At 36.8% G+C, this 8,011-nt stretch overlaps 1 pseudogene; it reads right to left on the bottom strand.

Annotated features, from left to right (window-relative positions):
- Positions 1 to 522: 522 nt before the first annotated feature.
- Positions 523 to 2,522, bottom strand: LOC104119765 (protein HEAT INTOLERANT 4-like; annotated as a pseudogene).
- Between the last annotated feature and the right edge of the window lie 5,489 nt (positions 2,523 to 8,011).

The following is an 8,011-nucleotide window of genomic DNA, read 5'->3' as shown; positions in this document are numbered from 1 at the left end:
GTAATAAAATAGAGGCAAATCCTAACCACTTAATTATAGCGTACATATAATTTAATTAGGCTAAGAAAGAAGAACTAAATTATTTTTCAGCCCGGAAATAGAGTCTCCAAATCCTTGACGTTTGATTTCGTTTGTCTTTCTGTGTAGCTTGTTTCCTTTTTTATTACTCTCTTTATTCGTGATCTAGGTTATTAACCCCGAGTTTTAAGATGCTAAAAATATTTTTCGAGTTTCTCCGATCATATATCTCAAATTGCTTTAAATTTTGAGTGTCATCAAAGATTTAATTTCAATGTGGCAACATAACTAAATTTTATATAAACCAGAATACTGAACCAAGATAGTCCAGTGCACAAAGCATTCCGCATTTAAGTATACGGGGAAGGGGGTACCAGCCTGGATACAACTTACTGAACCAAAAATAAGAAAAAAAAGTGCAACATTATTTGTGGTTAAAAAAATGGCAATCAAATAGAGATGGTTGAAAATTGAACGTGCCCATTTTAACAATAGAATGCTTTTTAACTAAAAATAAAATTGACATGAACATACCATGAAAACTGTCTAAAGTCATTATACGAGATTACAAATCTTTGCTACGAAATAATGTATTTCATTCAAAATCTTTTAGAAAATTTTGTGAGCCTTCCCGTAGTATATGTTTATGAATGGAGATTTGACCTGAGATACATCAGGAGCATTAGTTGAGGAGGACACAGGATAAAATTTATAGAATTTCATACTCTGAGATGCAGCTTTCTCTTCTTCACTCATTTCCTCTATAGCTTTTTTCCTGGCTTTTCTCGCCTCTCGATTATTCTTCTTTCCTTCTTCAACTTTCTCCTCTACAAATTTCACAAATTCATCTTTTTTATCTGCAGCCAACTCCTCTGCCTCAATAAGTTGGTTTGCCATTTCCTTTGGCTCGTCAAATTCCCAATCAAACTCGCAAAATACAGGCGGTTCGGTTGGGAATAAGATATGTACAACGGTGCTTTGTTCGACCTGAGAATGGTTGATAGAAATAAGGTAAACAGTATTCAAACTTCTTCACTCGCTCCAATTTCAAGTGTTTTAAACCAGCTCTTCTTTGAGTACACCTCAGAATATAAATTTGGGATTTGAGTCTTTCAACTTGAGATTTCCATTTTTCTAAAGGAATGTATGGAAACCAGTCCATCTTCATCAGTTTCATTGGTAGTATCTCTTCAGCTTCTCTTTGTACTGAGTTTATTCCAATTTTATCAGAAGGTGGAAATGGGAGATTTTTTGGTCAATATTATCCCTTATCTTTGAGTTATGTCTATTTTGGTCCCTCAAATATAGTCCTGAGTATATTTAGTCCCTTAAGTATGCTAAAGTGGAGCACCTTTAGTTTCACTAACACAATGTGTTAAAAAACTAACGGTGTTACTCAACTCTGATTCATGAAGCAAATCTTCTGCTCTGAAGCAAAAACGTTTCCTCTCCTTTTATTGGATAACGCAAATTATCACTTCAATTCCTCATTTTTAGATAATGTCTTCTAAAATTTTAACCTTAAAAATATCCCCTTATGTGCCAGTTTTCAATGAGAAAACTTTTTCTGCTACCAGATGTAAATAGTTCCTGGGACGAGCTAAAAGTGATAATACAACCTGGTTATTCGTTTGCTTCAATAACATGCCTAGAAGTGCTCCTGGCAGCTCTATTTTTTTTCAAATTTTAACTTTTCTTTTTGGAAAATCAACCGAAAATTTTAAATGTATATATATACAAAAGAAATATATAAATTTTATATATTTTTCGGCTATTATTTTTACAGCGGCTATACAATATCATTTTCTTATTGAAAACTGGCACATAAGGGGATATTTTCAAGGTCAAAATTTTAGAAGACATTATCTAAAAATGAAGAATTAAAGTGATAATTTGCGTTATCCAAAAAAAGAGAGAAAATATTTTGCTTCAGAGCAGAAGATTTGCTTCATGAATCAGAGTTGGGTAACACCGATAGTTTTTGAACATATTGTGTCAGTGAGACTAAAGGTGCTCCATTTTAGCATACTTAAGGGACTAATATGCTCGGGGTTATATTTGAGGGACCAAAATAGACCTACCCTCAAAGATAAGGGACACTATTGGTCAAAAACTCGTGGAAATGGAGATACAACAGGTATACAAATGACTTTTGATTGGCCCTGAAAATAAACCAGTTGTGGTTCAGTACAACCGAAAAGATAGACTTTCTCGCCATGCAATTCTCCGCCTTGTTCAAATGCGTCTTCGAGATTGGAGAAATTCCACTTATATTGGTAAATCATGTATATATGATCCCACTCTGTGCCAACAGGAAAAACTTCTTGCCATAGATTTTTCAAATTACGCTTATCAGGAAAGTACTCTGTCTCACGCTTAGCAATTTTGTGAACAGATTTGCTTTGCTCAGCAGCTGAATGGGCTTGTGCTTGGGGCGGCTCCTCCTCGTTGGACTTGTCTTTTCCTCCAACTTCTGTAGCCTCTCTCTTTGTGCCTTTCCTCATTGTTTATGTAATAGAGGTTAATCAATGTGTATTGGTTTTGGGGGCTTTTGATACTAATTTAAAGGATACAAAGACCTATGACTATAATAGTATGGAACCTATTTTGACTAAAAATTGAAAAATTTATTCCTATATTAAATCGACTACAAATCCAATTTAAACATGAACTAAATAAATTAACAAATACCAAATCTTTTCCTTCTCCAACTTTAAATTAGTTTTCTAACGCTAAGTAAGACCCACAAAGAAAGCGTAATAAAGACAAATTAAGGGCTGCCTTTTGTGAGTCTGTGACAGTGTCTCTACTTGCATTGAAGGCTTTAGTCGGTAGATATGGAAGGGATTCTTTTCACGATGCAACAACATTTTGAGAGAACAAAAAATTAAAGACTTGCTTGTTAAAATTGAAAAAAATTTGCTTGTTAAAAAGCAGAATGTTCTTGTACAATTATCAAAACATCGTAGAAAATCAGGAGTGCACCAAACCGTATCCCAACTAAATCGGGGTTTGACAATCAAAAATCTAAAGCTTCTAGGTTAGCTTCTCGAGCACGAGGAGGAAAATGCTGAAAGAAAGAATGACCACTTGAAGAAGAGTATCTCAAAAGAATTGATAGAATTGTGACTGTTGCTAATCAAGGATAGATTTCTAGTTGGACTTTATAGTTGGGCCTGTTTGTATAGCTGGGCCGATATATTTTTTTTCCCTTTATACTGGGACCCGACCCATGTCCGATTTTATTATTGTTATACAGAAAAATCAATGAATCAATTTTCTCTTTTATTTACCCGATGGTCTCTCTCCACCGATTAGAACCTAGAGTTTTCTTCGATTCATTCCATCAAATTCATTCTAATTTCATCAGTTAACATGGTATCAGAGCGACGATTTTTGAAGTACTCGATGAGGTTGTTCATCCTATCGGTTCACTTTTTCCAATTTTGAAGGTTTTTGGGGTATTTTCGACAAGGGTTGTTTTGCGAGTTTTTGATGAGATTCTGAGCTTTTCCGGCGACGTCTTTGAGGAAAACATCAGCACTTTCTACGTTTGATAAACAAGTCTTTACTCCTTCGAGTATTTTGAAGAAGATATGGTATGATTTGTACACTCATTTAGTCTATATCATTCGTGACCTAATTGACGAGCATATTTTTGAGTTGTAGATCTCTTGCATGTTTTGATTCTGGTTGAAATTGATACTATTATTGTTGTGTGAAATCGATTTCTGTTTGTACCGATTCGTGTGTTGCCAAAGTCATAGGTACGGAATCAATCTCTTCTCCTATTGTCCTTGAATCCTCTTCCACGATTATCGACTCCTCACATCCTCTCTATGTTCATCCATCAGACAATCCAGGTGTTCTGTTGGTTTATGTTCCTTTATCAGGAACATGACACACATCATGGAGAAAAAATATACTAATTGCATTGTCTACTAAAAATAAGGCTGGTATGATTAATGGTAGGATTTTTCAGCCTCCACCTAATTATCCTCTCTATGACTACTGGGTTAGGTGTAATGATATTGTCTTTTCTTGGCTCAGCAATGCTCTGTCCAAAGACATTGTCGATAGTGTTTTATATTGTGACACTGCTAGGGACCTATGAAGAGACATAGAGGAAAGATATGAGCAGTCTACTGCTAGTAGGTACTATCAGATTCAGAGAAAAATTGCAGGGGTCTCTCAGGGTTCATCTAATACTGCTAGTTATTACACCAAACTTAGAAAACTATGGGATGAGCTGAAAATAACTTCTTTTGGGACAGCTTGCACTTGTGGAGCTGAGCCACAGTGCAGTGATGGTCAGAAACTCATCCATTTCCTCACAGGGTTGAATGATACCTACTCCAATGCTAGAAGCAACATCCTTATGATGTGTCTTGTACCAACCCTAGAAAAAGCATATTTTATTCTTCTTCATGATGAGAGTCAAAGAGAAATTTCAACCTTCTGGTAGTCCTTTTGCATCAGAATCAACTTCTTTCTATGTGAAGTCCTCTCCTACCCCTGCTCAGTTCAACAATACCTTTGCTCAGTTCAACAATGGGCTCAAAACTTACCCTCAAAAAGTGAGTTTTGATGCCAAGAGGGAAAATCTGTGCAAATACTGTAAAAAAAACCTAGGCACTCTGTTGATAAATTCTATAAGCTATATGGATTTTCAAGTGACTTCAAGTTCACCAAGGGAAAGAAATCTGTTGCTTGTACTTAGGTTGACATTCTTGCTCCAGAAGTTCAGAATTTTTCTGAGAATATGAACCCCAACCATGGGTTCAGTAAGGAGCAATATCAACACCTTATGGGCCTGTTTCAGCAGTCTCATATTTCCTCATCTTCTGAAGACTCAACCAAGAATAATGGTGTTATGGCTGCCTGTGCAGATGTGGTTTGTAGTCTTGTAGTCTTGCTGTTTATTCTCTTGCCCTATCTTGTGTTTCAGATTTAAAATTCAACACTTGGATCTTGGATTCAGGTGCAACCAACCACATGACTCCTAATAAACATCTTTTACATAATATTCAGCGCCTTTTTCTTATCTTGTTACACTTCCTAATGGATATAAAGTCAAGATTCATTGCACTGGTTCTTTACATCTATGTAATGACTTGGTTTTATCCAAAGTTCTTTTAGTGCCTTCATTCCAGTTCAATTTAATCTTTGTGCCTCAGTTAGTTGATCAGCTCAGCTGCACAGCCTTTTTCACTTAAGTTCTATGTCATTTACAGGGCCCTTCTCTGAGGAGGACATTGGAAATTGGTAGAGCAGCAAATGGACTCTATGTCATTGAATCTGCAGTTACTTTACCAAACTTTTTTCCATCTGTAAATGTCATTTCCAATAAAAGATCAGCTACTTTACCTCAATATAGTCCACCTGTAAATAATGTTGTCAATAAAGCATCATCTTCTTTGTGTGATTACAGTGCTTGCACACCTACTTGTAATCCTGATTGCTCTATTAATAAAACTTATCATTTCTGGCATCAAAGGTTAGGACATATGCCTTTTCACATAATGAAATCTATTAAATTCTTGTCTGATAAGTTGTCTTCCAAACAATATTTTATCTGTCCAGTCTGTCCTTTAGCTAGACAACAGAGATTGCCTTTTTTAGATAGTTCTATCAAAACTACTCAACCTTTTCAACTGATTCACATTGACTTGTGGGGTCCTTATAACACTAGGACCTATAATGGTTTCAAATATTTCTTAACCATGGTGGATGATTTTTCAAGGGTAACTTGGATACACCTACTTTCTTGTAAAAGCAATGCTTTTGATATTATCAAAGCTTTTGTATTGATGGCTCGGACTCATTTCAATATCCCTGTACAAAATATAAGATCAGATAATGCTTTTGAGCTTGGTTCTAGTTCTCAAGTTTCCTCTTTGTTTGCTGAATTTGGCATCCTTCATCAAACTACTATTCCCCACACTCCTCAACAAAATGGTGTAGTTGAAAGAAAACACAAACACCTTTTGAAAATCTCTAGGGCTTTACTATTTCAATCCAAACTTCCAATCAAGTATTGGGGTGACTGTGTTCTCACAGCCACCTACTTTATTAACAGATTTTCTTCCACTATCTTACACAATTTGTCTCCTTATCACAAACTCCATGGACATTTTCCCACTTATAATCATTTAAGAATTTTTGGGTGTTTGTGCTATGCAACCATACCAAAGGTTAAAAGAGACAAATTTCAGCCCAGAGCTTCCCTGTCTGTTTTCCTAGGGTATCCTTTAGGGAAGAAAGGCTACAAATTGTTAAATTTAGATAACCATTATGTTTTTTTCTCCAGAGATGTGATTTTTCATGAACACATCTTCTCTTATCACTCTTCCTCACCACCTTCTGGGTTCCTTGTCTTCTCTGATCATTTTGTAGCTACTCAATCATGTGCTCTTCTTCCCACTTTACCTATTACTTTTTCACCTGCTCCTTATGATGTATCACCTCCTCTACCTACTCCTTCTCTTTCATCTTCCTCTCAATCTCCTTCTCCTTTACCCATTCCTCAAATGCAATACCTGCCTCTTAGGAAGTCCACCAGAGTCTCCAATACTCCAACCTACTTAAAGGATTATGTTTGTTCTTCTGTTTGGCCTTCTGTCCCTTTACCATCTGAACCTCAATACTATCAGCAGGCTGCTCCTCATCCTGCTTGGCAGGAGGCAATGAAACAAGAATTTCAGGCCCTTGATGCCAATTCCACATGGGATATAGTGCCTCTTCCACCTGGGAAGAAGGCATTCCTTGTAAGTGGGTCTACAAGATCAAGCAAAGATCTGATGGCACAATTGAAAGATACAAGGCAAGATTGGTAATAAGAGGTGATACACAAAAAGAAGGCATTAACTATTTTGAAACCTTCAGCCCTGTTGTAAAGATCACCACCATCAAATGTCTCCTTACTCTTGATGTCAAACACAATTGGACTGTCCACCAAATAGATGTCAACAATGCATTTCTTCATGGTGATCTCCATGAGAAAGTTTATATGAAGATTCCTTTGGGTTTAGCTGTTGAATCCAATCCCATTGATCCTCCTCTAGCTTGCAAATTGAAGAAGTTATTATATGGGCTAAAACAGGTATCTAGGTAATGGTTTGCCAAGCTTTCTCGGTCACTTGTGTCCAGAGGTTACTCTCCTAGTAAAAATGATTCTTCTCTTTTCACCAAGATCACTAAACATTCTAGCTGTCTATGTGGATGATCTTATGTTGGCTGGAAATGATAATGCTGAAATGATTAGTCTGAAGTCTTTTCTTGATCAACACTTCAAGATCAAGGATCTTGGATCTGTACATTACTTTCTAGGGTTTGAGGTTACTAAGATTGATTAGGGGTTCCTCATCAATCAGCACAAGTATACCAAGGACCTTCTCACTGAATTCAAGTGTTTAGATGTAAGACCTGCTCTTACACCTCTTGATCCTCATGTCAAGCTAACTCCTGAATCAGGTGACCCTCTTCCTGATCCTACTTTATATACTGATTGGTAAGCTTAATTTTCTCCAGCACACAAGACCAGACATCTCCTATTCAGTGCAATACCTTAGCCAATTTCTAGTTTCTCCCAAGGTGCCTCACATGATTGCTGGTCTACAAGTTCTCAAATACCTTCTCAATGACCCTGCTCAAGGGATTCTGTTGAATGCCAGTTCTGATTTTTCCTTGAAGGCTTTTGCTGATTCTGATTGGGCCGCATGCCCCCATTTCTAGAAGATCTGTGGCTGGCTATTATGTTGTGCTTGGTGACTCTCCTATATCCTGGAAATCTAAGAAACAACCTATTGTTTCTTTATCTTCTGTTGAGGCAGAGTATAGGGCATTAAGAAGAGTTGTTACTGAAGTGGTTTGGCTCATCATGTTGCTAGCTGATATGGGTTTGTCTGTTTCCACTCATGTTCCTATCTACTGTGACAGTCAGGTTGCCCTTCACATTGCCAGAAATCCTGTCTTCCATGAGAGGACTAAACAT

This window comes from Nicotiana tomentosiformis, chromosome 10 (genome assembly GCF_000390325.3).
Source record: "Nicotiana tomentosiformis chromosome 10, ASM39032v3, whole genome shotgun sequence".
NCBI classification, from domain to species: Eukaryota; Viridiplantae; Streptophyta; class Magnoliopsida; order Solanales; family Solanaceae; genus Nicotiana; species Nicotiana tomentosiformis.
This window is presented reverse-complemented; position numbering and strand designations above follow the sequence as displayed.